The sequence below is a fragment of the Panicum virgatum genome, chromosome 5N (assembly GCF_016808335.1).
Source record: "Panicum virgatum strain AP13 chromosome 5N, P.virgatum_v5, whole genome shotgun sequence".
In the NCBI taxonomy this organism is placed as follows: Eukaryota; Viridiplantae; Streptophyta; class Magnoliopsida; order Poales; family Poaceae; genus Panicum; species Panicum virgatum.
In genome coordinates, this window is record NC_053149.1 from 55,812,087 (window position 1) to 55,826,942 (window position 14,856).

Below are 14,856 nucleotides of genomic sequence, written 5' to 3' on the forward strand. Positions count from 1 at the left end.
AGGTACTCGTGTTTCTGGCCGTCTCGATCATCGGCTGCTAGTCGCCGGCCTCGTGTCCCGCAAACTTTCTTGCCAGAACTCCACCGTGCGCGCGTACCCCGACGGCCCGACCTGTGTGGATGTGGACACGTGCTTCGCGAGCGCCCAGCACGCGGCTGATTTCGCTGAGCACATGCGATCCGGCCGTGGGGCCTTTACTGACCATCTCCGGTAGGAGTGAGAACGCGTGACAGAGAATTAGTAGAATGTTATTATGGACGTGTCACAGAAGACAGAGAAAGAGAGCGACAAAATACCTTTTGTCAATTTTTTATTTTCTTAGTACTAATCAGCACTGTATTTACAGAAATATAAACCCCATCTTTTCAAAAAGAAATATAAACCCCAAAACAAAGAATTTATCTAAATATACCTTTGTTTTCTAACCGTAAGTTGGACGAGAGTGCCCATTTCGTCAAAAGAGGGGCACGAGAAATTAAATTCGTCTAGGAGTACATCTCTTTTCCTCTGTATTAATATATGAACGGCAAAGCTCATGCCGGTTCCGTTTTGAAAAAAATAATGAAAATTGAAGTCTGTCCAATAAATATGCATGCAGGACTGGGAGTAGGTCTCACGGAGAAACCATTTGAACCATCAATAGAGAATCGTCGTCTTCTTGTCTGTGACAAATGGAACTAAAACAAATACTGGATACTACAAAACTGTCATGGAGCTGTCCGTGCAAGCAACCAAGAAAGAAAATCCAAGCTCGGAGCCTCACCACAACTGTTCGACGGAATGTTCAGCCACGGGAAAGAACCCAATTGCAACGAACCTGGGGGCCAAGGAAGAATTAGAATGTGAACGATCTGTACACAGGCAGTGGTGCCTTTACTGACCGTCTCGGCCGGGTAGGAGAACACCTGCCGGAGAATTAGAATGTGATAGACTGGATTCATCAGGTGACAGTAAGAGAGAGAGAGAGAGATAGAGCGGCGAACTGAAAGACCTTTTGTCAGCGTGTGCTTTGACAAGAAACGAACTAGTTTCTTGACAAGCTGAGCTGAGATCTACCTGTATGATTTATCAATCTGCCGAAGCCAGTAGGAACTAGTAAGCGTCTCCAACTCCCAGTGCCTGGCTTCTTTCAGATTTACTTTCCCTTTGCGACCTGCGCTTCTCGTCCGTTTAACACCATGCTGCAGCGCGTGGACATATTGCCTGGTCCGACGGGGCTCCGCTGGTCGTGGGGCGCGCGGGCGCGGTGGCCGGCGGACGGATCGAGTATATCTCTCCTGTCATGCAGATTTATTTGTTAATCCCTCAGCGAGATCGAAGTAGAACCCCCCCCCCCCCCCCCCCCCCCATGCCAGGGAGCACGTACGAGAGTTGGAGACGCTGCTAGCCTATGCGGCACCACTGGTTTCTCTTTTACAAGCAACACTGATCAGAGAGAGAGAGAGAGTATTGTATGTCAGCACGTTGTGCTTGGATTTGTCCCGATACCATTGTCGTTGCCATCCATTTCGATCTATTGTCCTACTCCCTCTCCCTCCGTCCCATGGAATGGCGGATCTAGAATTGATTAAAAGGGGGTTGATTTCTTCTTCCTATCCTTCTTCTTCCTCTTTTCTTCTAAAAATGGGGGGGGGGGGGGGGGTGCTCAAGGGGGCTCCATGGTTTGTTTTAGGTCTATAGGGGCTCTAGACCTGGAGCCTCCGCCTCTGGTCCCATGATGATGTGTATAATTCTAAAACTAAATAAAAAAATCTCACAAAAAGTGTAATTCTTCCAATAAATTACCTGACTTATCCTTTCAAATACATCTTTTAGAATGAATTGTCTTCATGTTATAACTAACTCTGTGGAGATTGAACACCATCTATATCTAGATCAGTGGGATTAAGACAATTACTAAGGTTACTGTGGTAACTTGCCAATAACACTAATCTCTTTGGAAAAATTAGAATTATGCTTTTTATGGAACGGAAAGAGTATGCCACAAAAGCATGGTGTTCGAAATGAGTCTCCTGTTTCTTCTAGAATTTTCTCACATAATGTTGTTGAGATCAATTTGTTTTGAAGGAAGAACTGCAGTTGCTGGAACCATCGAAATTTGTTACCACCCAAGTGATTTGTAAGAAGCCAAAATGCCTCGCCAGGCACAATTAGTCAGGCTTCCAGTCACAACAATCACAGTGTCTATTTGCGTGTCATTCATCCAAAAAAAAACTTCATGACCATAGTGTGAGCTTGTCCACCGGAACTCATAGCCATCAGATCGCCACTGAGGCTGAGATTGAGCCATGTCATATCAGCCATTACGTGACTTGGTGAAGTGCATCTAGGCCGATAGATGTTTATGATAAGTTTCGGTGATTAATGACAACCGTATGCGACTAACGTGTATTTTGAAGAAAAAATTAATGATTAGATTAGTCTCATATGAAATGTGAAAAGAGACCCCTCAATTCGGAACAATCATGCATGCCAAGGACTCAATTTTAAAAGATTAAGGATATTTATAGTCTCAAGTGTCACAAGGAGATGAAGGACACTTGATTTATCTAGGGTTTATAGTTTTTAGTTCTTGACCGTACTATTAAGAGGGGTTCATGAGTTAGTAGCTTGACCAAAATTGAGTTGGTCTTAGAAATCTTGCACACTCGCTCAAAAACAGCCCAAGATGGTCAATAGAAGTTAACACAACGCTTCGAAGAAGAAACAATCGAAGTTACGTTCAAATCCAAGTCAATTCAGTTGAAAACAAAGAAAAACAACAGCACCGGTTTAACCGATGCCCTAGCATCGGAGCATCCGATGCTTGGCGGAAGTTCTGACGCCCTGTCGGTCTATCTCTCTGGATGCAAGCAGAAATCAAATCAACAATCTCTATAGCATCGGTTGAAACCAATAGTCAAAAAGATAAGCACCGGTGCATTAGATGTACTATATTCCAGAGAGCATGTTTTGGTGGACCTCAACTCGCATTCAGCACCGGTTGAACCGACGCTTCAGAATCAAGCACATGTGCATTGGATATGCTATGTTCCAGAGAGCTTGTTTGAGTTGATCAGTGAACCTCTTCAGCACCGGTTGAACCGATGCCCCTACGGAGAATGCACCGGTGCAATGACGCAAGCCTGGATACTGTGTCAAAACCCCAACGACTACTAATTGGACATAGAGAGACCGGTTGAAATGATGCTTTCGCTTTCTATCTCGTCGGTTCTTCCGGTGGTCTCGACACCCTGAATACCTGAGGCCACCCTTGAGAAGAAGAGCAAGTGCTTAGAGCAAAAGAGAGAAGATCTAGTACATTGTTTGTGCTTCAATCTTGAAGAATTCATCCTTTGCAAGTGTAGCAAGTGTGCTTGAGCTAGGGCCAACTGAGTGTAGGTCAAGTGAAGACTTAGGAGCTTGTTACTCTTGGTGTTTGACAGTACCTAGCCGGTCTTGGTGATTGGGAGGTTCTTGGTGAGCTCTTGGAGTTTGTGGGAGCCCCAAGACAAGAAGATTGTACACGGTGTGAAGCTCGCCGTTCCGGAGATGGAGAATGAGCATTCTTAGTGATCACTTGCTCCTTGGTGAAGCAAGCGAGCTATACCCTTGTGTGGGTGCTCCAACGTGGATTAGGGGGGAGCGTCAACTCCTCGATACCATGGGAAAAAATCCGGTTGTCTCGTGTCGCTTACTTTTATTTCAAGCAATTAAATCCTTTTGTTGTTATTCTTGCTTTTGATTGCTTGTAGATTGACTAAGACAACTAGCATGGTAGTGTGAGCTCTTGCTTAGGTTTTGATCTTGCTAGTGTGCTTTCATCTAGACAAAATGATCATGATAGTGTGCTTACCTACCTAAGGACCTTTTGCTAGCATGCTCTAGTGATTAGGTTTCAAATTTGTAGATTGGGCAATACTTGTCTAGGTTAAAGACTAAGTAGAAATTGAAAAAGTCCCAATTCAAATCCCCTTCTTGGGCCACGATACTTTCAATTGGTATCAAAGCAAGGGCTCTCTTTTTAGGCTTAAAATCCTAGAGAATGGCCGGGGGAAGTGGTGGTCCACCCAAGCTCGATGGGAGAAATTATGCTTATTGGAAAGCTCGCATGGCGGGTTACCTTGAGGCTATTAACCCCATCGCTTGGGCGGTCACGGAAAAACCTATTGTTGGTCCGTGGAATGTAGATCAAGTCAAATATGGTGCTAGAGCGAAGAATGCTTTGTTTGATGCTCTTAGTGAGGAGATCTTTGCACGTGTTCACAGCAAAAAGACCTCTCATGAAATTTGGGAAGCACTTGAAGCTACTTATGTTGGTTCTAAAAAGCTTCGTGAAGAAAAATATCAAGTGCTTAAGGAAAAATTTAATGAATTCAAAATGCTTCCAAATGAATTGGTTGAACAAATGTATACTCGATTGAATGTGCTTATTGAGGACATTAACGCTCTTGAAATTTCTCCTTTGTCTACAAGTGATATCATCCGGAAGATCCTTCATTGTCTACACAAGCCAAAATACAACATCGTCACCTCATTGCTCTATGAGAAGGATCTTGAAACACTTGAAGTGAGTGATGTTGTTGGGAAGATTCGGTCTCATGAGATGTTCCTCTTGGGAGAAGTTGATCCACCGCAAGACAAGAGAGATCTTGCACTCAAAGCTAAGAGTGATCATAAGTCCAAGAAAAAGAACAAGTGCAAAGTTCCATCACCAAGATCAAGCGAAGATGAAGCTAACGAAGATTCAAGTAATGAAGATGGTGATGTTGAGCTAGCACTTCTCATGAGGAAGACCTCCAAGATGATGTCAATGTTGAATAAGAGAGGGTACAACTATGACCCCAAGAAAAACAAGTTTCGTACCCGGAAAAGCAAGGAAAATGTTAAGAAAATGTGTTACAATTGCGGCAAATATGGCCACCTCTCATATGATTGTCCGGAGCCTTCAAAGCTCAACAAGAAACAAGAAGATGATGACAATCAATACAAGACTTCAAAGAAAAGTCATGAGAAGAATGACCACAAGAAGAAAGGGTCTTTCACAAGAAAAGAGAAGGTCAAGGCTTTCCTTGGAGAATGGATCACGGATGGTGAATCCTCAAATGATGACTCAAGTGATGAAGAATCCAAGAAAAAGATTGTGGGGATTGCCATGCATGATGATGAAGATGATGGTGATGAGGCACCTCTACCTCCACCACCCATGTGCTTTATGGCAAGAGGTAACTCCAAGGTGAGTGATAATGACGACTCCTCTAGTGATGAAAGTGAACATTGCTTATCTCCTAACGAAGTACAAAACATCATAGATGAGTACCAACAAGTAATCAAGAAGTACAAATCAAAATGTAAAGTTCTTGAAATTGAATATGCCAAGCTTAAGGCCTCAAATGATGAGTTGATTGTTAGGCACAATGAGGTAGTAGAAACTCATGATACAAGCATTGTTCCTAGCAAACAACTTAGAGATGAGCATGACAAGCTACTTGTTAAGCATGATGAATTGAATGTTAAATATGAGGAAGTAGTTGTGCTTAACAAGTCACTTACTTCAAGCAACAAAAAATTTAAGCTTGATCATGCCAACTTAAGTATGAAGTATCAAGAACTTGATCTTGCCTTTGATGCTTTGGATGAAGAACTAAAAGAAACTCAAAAGAAAGTCATCAAAGTCAATATAGCTACTTCTTGTGATGATCTTGTGGAGTTGTCTCACCCTACTACTTGTTATCATACTTCTCCTTATTGTTCAAAGACTAACCATGATAGGGAGAAACAACTTGAGGATGAACTTGAAAGCATGATCAAATGTATGTTCAATGTGACAAGAGGAGAATACTTGCATAAGGAGATTCTCTTCCACAATGCAAGGCACTTTGGGATGAAGTGCATAAGGAGAATACTTGCATGACCGGCTATGTAAAGATGTTCACCTCACTGGATGAAGATGTGGGCGATTATGAATATGTCACCTTTGGTGATAACTCAAAAGTAAAAGTGGTAGGTTTGGGTAAGGTAGCCATCACCAAGGATCTTTCTATCTCTAATGTGTTGCTTGTTGTGTCAGTTAGTTTCAATTTGTTATCTGTTGCTCAACTTTGTGATTTAGGACTAATATGCACCTTTAGTGATAGTGAGGTTGTAGTGACAAGCAAGGAGGACAAGAGCTTAATATTCAAAGGATTTCGACATGGTAACATTTACCTTGTTGATTTCTCATCTAATGATACAAGTTTGGCGACATGTCTCTTCTCCAAGAACTCCATGGGTTGGCTTTGGCATCGCCGCATTGCTCATATTGGCATGAGCCAACTCAAGAAGGCCTTCAAATGAATGGTGGTTGGTGTCAAAGATGTTACTTTTGACAAAAATAAATTGTGTAGTGCTTGTCAAGCCGGGAAGCAATTTGCATCATCACATCCCATGAAGCCTTATTTGCCAACATCAAGAAGCTTGGAGCTACTACATATGAATCTCTTTGGGCCAACCACCTATAAAAGTCTTGGCGGTAATCTCTATTGTCTTGTAATTGTTGATGATTACTCTAGATATACTTGGACTTTCTTTTTAGAGGACAAGAGCAAGACTATGGGGATCTTCAAGATTTTTATCAAGAAAGCTCAAAATGAATTTGAGTCAAGTGTTGTGAAGGTCCGGAGTGACAATGGCACGGAGTTTAGGCACACTCAAGTAGAAGAGCTTTGCAACGACATGGGGATCAAGCATGAGTTTTCATCAACATACACACCCCAACAAAATAGTATGGTGGAAAGGAAGAACAAGACTTTAATCACTCTTGCAAGAGCAATGTTGGATGACTATGGCATCTCACAAAGATTTTGGGCGAAAGCCATCAACACCGCATGCCATGCATCCAACCGAGTTTATCTCCACCGCTTCTTGGGAAAGACACCCTATGAGCTTCTCATTGGGAGGAAGCGCAACATCTCCTACTTCCGGGTGTTTGGTTGCAAATGCTACATATTCAAGAAAAGGAAGCACCTAGGCAAGTTTGAAAGTAGATGTGATGTTGGTTTTCTTGTTGGTTATTCATCAAACTCCAAAGTATATCGAGTATTCAATAGTGCTACTAGCAAGATTGAAGAAACTTGTGATGTGGAGTTTGATGAGACTAATGGCTCCCAAGGGGAAGTTTTCTCTTGTGATGATGTAGGTGATGAACCACTTCGAGAAGTCATGAAGAACATTACTATTGGGCAAGTCAAGCCAAAGGAGGAGGTAGAAGAGCTACAAGCCTCATCCACTCAAGTTAAAGTCACTTCCAAGGATGACTCAAAGGATGAAGACAAGTCTACACCATCACATCACCATGATGAGTCATCTGATGAAGAAGATGATGCCTCACCTCCTTTCCATGATGTCCAAGATGAACAAGTGGTTGAAGAACAACTTCCATTTGATGACACGCACATCACAAGTGAACAAGCCCAAGCTCAAGATCAAGATGGCGAATCACTAGAAGAATCAACGTCTCAAGCACAAGAGAGGCTTACAAGAACTTCAAGAAATCATCCCATTGACTTGGTCATGGGTAACCCCTCCGGTGGAGTAAGAACTCGTAGACGTCAATATACCTCTTTTTGTGAATATTACTCGTTTGTTTCTTGCTTGGAACCCACAAATATAGATGAAGCTCTTGAGGACCCAGATTGGGTAATGGCCATGCAAGAATAGCTCAACAATTTCACCCGCAATGAAGTTTGGGTTCTTGAAGAACGTCCTCAAGACAAGAATATCATTGGTATTAAGTGGGTCTTCCACAACAAACAAGATGAGCATGGTGTAGTGATTCGCAACAAGGCAAGACTTGTGGCAAAGGGCTTTGCACAAGTTGAAGGGTTGGATTTTGGTGAAACATTTGCCCCCGTTGCAAGACTTGAAGCCATCCGTATCCTTTTAGTGTACGCTTCACATCATAACATGAAACTCTTTCAAATGGATGTGAAAAGTGCGTTCTTAAATGACTTTATTAATGAGTTGGTGTTTGTTGAACAACCTCCCAGATTTGAGGACCCTAGATATCCTAATCATGTTTATAGGTTGCACAAGGCGCTCTATGGGCTCAAGCAAGCGCCAAGGGCTTGGTATGAACGCCTTCGTGACTTTCTTCTCAAAAAGGGCTTCAAGATCGGGAGGGTGGATACAACTCTATTCACAAGAATCATCAATGAAGAGCTATTTGTATGTCAAATTTATGTTGATGATATCATTTTTTGTTCAACTAACCCCACTCTTTGCAAAGAATTTGGAGAAATGATGGCTAGGGAATTCGAGATGTCCATGATCGGTGAGCTCAATTTCTTCCTTGGGTTTCAAATCAAGCAATTGAAGGAAGGGACTTTCATCCATCAAGAAAAGTATACAAAGGATATTCTCAAGAAATTCAAGATGGATGATTGCAAGCTGATCAAGACTCCAATGCCAACTAATGGACATCTTGACTTGGATGAGGGAGGTAAATCGGTTGACCAAACTCTCTATCGTTCCATGATTGGGTCGCTTCTTTACCTAACCGCATCTAGGCCCGATATCATGTTTAGTGTATGCATGTGTGCCCACTTTCAATCTAATCCTAAGGAATCACACATTAGTGCCGTTAAGAGGATCCTTAGATATCTCAAGCATACGCCTAGCATAGGCTTGTGGTACCCCAAAGGAGCTAGTTTTACACTTTTGGGATACTCGGATTCGGACTTTGCCGGATGCCGTGTGGATCGCAAGAGTACATCGGGTGGGTGCCACTTGCTAGGGCGTTCCTTAGTCTCCTGGTCGTCAAAGAAACAAAATTTCGTGGCCTTGTCAACCGCGGAGGCGGAATATATTGCCGCCGGGGCTTGTTGTGCTCAAATCCTCTACATGAAGCAAAGCCTCTTGGACTTTGGTGTAGTATTAGATAGGATCCCGCTCCTTTGTGATAACGAGAGTGCCGTTAAAATTGCTAATAACCCGGTTCAACACCCTCGTACCAAGCACATAGATATTCGCCATCACTTTCTAAGAGATCATGTGGCAAGGAATGATATACTACTTTGTGGTGTTCGTTCCGAAGATCGATTGGCGGATATCTTCACCAAACCTTTAGATGAGAGCACCTTTTGTAGGTTGCGAAGTGAGTTTAACGTTCTAGATGCTTCTAACGTCATATAATTGCCTGGTCATATAGATGCATTTCATATGTACAAATGTTAGGGGCTTGTCTAACCTTGTCAAGATAGTGATGAACATGGGTCTTGCATGAGCCGGTGGTCTTCGTTTCGCTCATGGCATGAAGAATGGTTCGTCATGAAGAAGCTTGCCAAGGGTTCAAACTTGACAAGATAGATTCATTTTGTGCAATGCATGTGCTTGTCATATAGAATGCATCCATGTTTAATTTCTAGCTTTGCATTGGCATTGCATCACGTTAGTAGCATCACAAGGGAGCAAATCACACTTCGAGAAAGATATTCATGCTAAATATGATATATCATCTCTATAAGAGTGATAAGATCAATTTTGCGCTTTCATTCCTATTGAGTCACGTCCTATCGAACTTAAAGTTTCAATCTCTAAGTTCATAGGCAAAGTGGCTCATACATTTGGTTTTTGTGTTTAAAACTTCGCTTGGATCTTAATTTGCCTATGTTTATATAAAAGCTTGCGAGCACTATGAATGAGTGTTTGAGGGGTGAGGTTATCTCTCGAAAATGGTCCAAATTGAGTGTTTGTGGTTTTGGTTTTGAAAAATTTGGATCAGAAGTAGAGTTTGTAGTTCAGCAGAAAATTCTCTTCACCACCGGTTAAACCGACGCCCTGGTTTTCCATGCATTGGTTCAACCGGTGCTTAAGTCTTCGTGGCTCGGTTTCTGCATCGTCTCTGGAACAACCTCCGACCGTTACACCGATGGCCACCGGTGCATCCGATGGTTGTCGGATGAACCGACGCCTTTGCATCGGTTCAACCGGTGCTACTGCGTGGAGTTTTGGCCCTTGCAGTGTCTCTGGACCTTACACCTGCAGTTGCACCGACGCTCTTCGGATGCTCCGATGCCTCAGTGGCGGTTCTTCCGGTGCCCTCTGTTGACCACGTTTTCAACTCTCTCAGATCTGGTCAAACTCAAACCGACACTTACACCGGTGCTTAATTCTCTGAACCATCGGTCTTTCCGGTGTCTAGGGTTTGCGGGCCCACACGCTCCTTTTCTCTTGTTTTTCTTGCGGGCCCCGCGCGTCAGTCACAGGCTCCTTCTTCTCCACGCGAACCGCTGCTCCCGCTTCGAACCGCCGCCGCACCCCTCGCCCGTGCATCCACTGCACCGCCGCCTGCACACCTCTCCGCCACAGCCCGCACGCCGCATCCGCCGCCGCTCACGCGCACCCACACACCGCTCGTGCGCTGCTCCGTAGCCGCTCGCGCACAGACTCTCCCACGCCCGTGTCACACCAACGCCGCGCCTGTGCCACCCACGCGCCGCCGCTCACCGCCGCCAACGGCCTCTCTCCACACGCGCATCCTCTCCTGCTCCGGACTACCTCCCACGCGCGTGCATTCAAGTCCGATTCGAGTTCCCTCCACTCTTGGTCCGAGTGCACGCAAGGTGTTCGAGGAATTGCCTCTTAGGTTTCTTCTTCGATTTCTTCTCGACCGATTCTCGGATTAGCAAGGGTTTGGTGCTGCCCCTCCTAGAATGTGATGTATCTTTGTTTTATTATCCCTTACACACATGTTTATATATACCCTTGCCTTGCTCACTCACATCGAATCTCGTTACTTCGATAGTTCTTTTTAGGGTGTTAGTGAGTTGTTATCCACTAGATCTCACCATGATAGGCTCATATCATTCCATGCTTTGCTTAAGGACATTCTTTCCTTCAGTGGATATCTCATATATGCATAATTCCCTATCTTAATTCCAGTATCTTCTATCGATTCTCTATGACAGATGGCTGGTGACAAGAAGGGTAATGGTAAGATGGTTGTACAGAAGAAGAAGAAGTGCACCCATGAGGACCGCGAGCGAGAGCAAGCTGAGGCAGTTGCAGATGCTGCAGACAGGCAGGGTTCACTCAGGATCAGAGATCCTCATGCTCAGGGGGAGCCACAGCAGCAGTTACGTCGCTCAGGATATTCACGTCAGCCAGAGACAGTTCAGACCACACCTGAGTCCCACTCACGACCACGGACTCGAGGTGGTGGTACTCACAGGGCAGCAGGCCGTGATAGTGAGAGAGAGAGAGAGGCAGCTGGTCAGGACAGTGGTGCAGAGGAGGAGCCTCCACAGGTTGAGCTACTTGATCTTCGGGGCATTCCAGGACCTAGGGTCAAGAGATTGAGATATGTCACCCCGGAGCAGTGGTTTCCTGAGCTCTGCTCCAGGAGTCTTTCTACCACGCGTATTCTCAGATGGACATCAAGATCAGTGAGCACAAAATGCTTCACTGGGTAGCTATGCGCGTGGCAGCAGGAGGCATTCCTATCCTCTCTTTGTTTGAGAGATATGAGGGACTACCAGCTCTGCTGAATGAGAGGTCCCGGTATATCAGAGAGTGGGTTCACGTTTTCTACGCCACCCTATTTGTTGAGGAGGACCGGCAGTTCATTGACTTCATGTTCCAGCAGAGGCATTACAGACTGACTCGAGCACGTTTGGCTACCCTGCTAGGAGTTCAGATTGCCAAGGAGCCACACTTCTTGCACTATCAGGCTTATGGCAACACAGTGCCTCCACGTCGTCCTCATGAGACTCACGCACCGTCTGACGAGGAGGTCGGCGTTCTCTTTCAGCAGCCTTTCTAGCCTGACACTCCGAGGACACCGGACAGACTGACTCCCATAGCTCACTCCGTACACCTAGCTTTGAGGAAGAGTCTATTGTTCCGGATTGGATACAATGAGGGGATCACAGCTCCGTAGCAGTGGCTTCTACTATATATCATGACAGGACGAGACTTTGACCTCGTCGACTTCTTTATCTGCGAGCTAGAGGACGTGATCTTAGATGGGATGACAGTTCACCGTCGCCATCCTTTTGCTCATTGGATCTGCTGGATACTCGCTCAGCTTAGTCAGAATGAGCATATGGATGTGCTGGAGCAGTCGAGGACGCACTTCAGTTTTTACTTGCCTACTACTCCTCGAGACGGTCGTCGTGGCCCGAGAGGCCAGCGCAGAGCACAGCGGATTCTGGATGAGCGTGTTTTGGCTGAGGGTAGAGTTGTGGATCATCCCACTGCAGCTGAGGACGCTTCACTTGCAGCAGCAGAGGCCCAGCTCCCACACTACCTGGTCACAGACTCAGAGGACTCGGAGGATGACGAGGATTTCATACCCACAGTTACTGTCCCTCGAGGTGCTCATGATGATGAGACAGGATCCTCTAGTGCAGCCCGCACCCCTGCTCCTCCAGTTACCACTGCTCAGGTCACTCAGCCCGATGCACTCGCTGCTATTCTTCAGAGGCTCTCAGACTAGTAGGATAGGTTTGCTGCAGCTCAGCTGAGCATGCAAGCCGAGCAGGCTCGCCAGCAGGAGGCCCAGACACTTGTACTTGAGGGGATCCGGCAGCAGCAGGAGGCCATGAGGTTACAGCTTCAGCAACAGTCCCAGATTCAGCAGCAGATGTTCACTTTCTTCTCGGGATGCTTCGGTCAGCTGTACCGTCACACTGGACTACCTGAGCCTCAGCTCCCTACACCTCAGCAGCTCCAGTTCGACCCCACCACTCCTGCTCCACCTGTTGGCGGTTTTGTGCAGACACCCTTGGCGTCCTTCCCGATGTCACCACTTCTTCAGACCGGGTTGTTTGCCAGCCCTGCTCCTACTTCCACTACTGCTCCGGCTCATGCTCCACAGCCTAGTGTATGGACAGCCGAGCAGCGTGCAGAGTTCCTCAGGCAGCAGCAGGTTCTGCATCAGCTACAGCACCCCTCAGCTCAGTCACTCACGTTTGAGTCACCCTCACAGCCTGAGGTGCTCCGTCCGTCCGTTGTGCGCCCCACTCAGCCAGACCTGACTCCCGTCATGTCTGCTCCTCCGACGGACTCCACGGTCGTCGCCGAGCCAGTTGCTACCGCTACTCCAGCTACTTCTGCTGCTCCGATGACTCCAGTCAAGCAGAAGTCCTCTTCGGTCGACGACGACTGGACGGACGACGCCGCCAACGACTCCGCCGCTCAGTTCTCCACCGGACCCAGCCTGAAGACCCCGCCTTCTCCAGCTCAGGACTAGATCGCCTTTCTTTTTGGTTCTTTGTTGCCAAAGGGGGAGATAGATAGGATAGGATAGGGGGAGTAGAGATAGGGGGAGCTTGGTGGTTTGTGGTGTGTTTGGATCTTCATGGATTTTGTGTATGGACATGTTATTTGGATATTGTGTATGCTCTATGTTGACATGTCCCTACATGTGCTTCTTTTCTAGTAATGCATGCTTGTTGATCGTGTTTCAATTTCATATCTTTGTATCTCTACTTTGTGTTGTCATCAATCACCAAAAGGGGGAGATTGAAGTGCATCTAGGCCGATAGATGCTTATGGTAAGTTTCGGTGATTAATGACAACCGTATGCGACTAACGTTTGTTTTGAAGGAAAAATTAATGATTAGATTAGTCTCATATGAAATGTGAAAAGAGACCCCTCAATTCGGAACAACAATGCGTGCCAAGGACTCAATTTTAAAAGATTAAGGACCTTTCGAGTCTCAAGTGTCACAAGGAGATGAAGGACACTTGATTTAGCTAGGGTTTATAGTTTTTAGTTCTTGACCGTACTATTAAGAGGGGTTCATGAGTTAGTAGCTTGACCAAAATTGAGTTGGCCTTAGAAATCTTGCACACTCGCTCAAAAACAGCCCAAGATGGTCAATAGAAGTTAACACAACGCTTCGAAGAAGAAACAATCGAAGTTACGTTCAAATCCAAGTCAATTCAGTTGAAAACAAAGAAAAACAGCAGCACCGGTTTAACCGATGCCCTAGCATCGGAGCATCCGATGCTTGACGGAAGTTCTGACGCCCTGTCGGTCTATCTCTCTGGATGCAAGCAGAAATCAAATCAACAATCTCTATAGCACCGGTTGAACCGATGGTCCAAAAGATAAGCACCGGTGCATTAGATGTACTATGTTCCAGAGAGCATGTTTTGGTGGACCTCAACTCGCCTTCAGCACCGGTTGAACCGACGCTTCAGAATCAAGCACCGGTGCATTGGATATGCTATGTTCCAGAGAGCTTGTTTGAGTTGATCAGTGAACCTCTTCAGCACCGGTTGAATCGATGCCCCTACGGAGAATGCACCGGTGCAATGACGCAAGCCTGGATACTGTGTCAGAACCCCAACAGCTACTAATTGGACACAGAGAGACCGGTTGAACCGATGCTTTCGCTTTCTATCCCGTCGGTTCTTCCGGTGGTCTCGATTTTTCTGCAATGAACTTCCAACGGCTATGTAACTCTTTCCACTCTATATAAGGGCACCCCCTGGCTCATTTGAAGTGCCTTTGACACCCTGAATACTTGAGGCCACCCTTGAGAAGAAGAGCAAGTGCTTAGAGCAAAAGAGAGAAGATCTAATACATTGTTTGTACTTCAACCTTGAAGAATTCATCCTTTGCAAGTGTAGCAAGTGTGCTTGAGCTAGGGCCAACTGAGTGTAGGTCAAGTGAAGGCTTAGGAGCTTGTTACTCTTGGTGTTTGACGGCACCTAGCCGGTCTTGGTGATTGGGAGGTTCTTGGTGAGCTCTTGGAGTTTGTGGGAGCCCCAAGACAAGAAGATTGTACACGGTGTGAAGCTCGCCGTTCCGGAGATGGAGAAGGAGCATTCTTAGTGATCACTTGCTCCTTGGTGAAGCAAGCGAGCTATACCCTTGTGTGGGTGCTC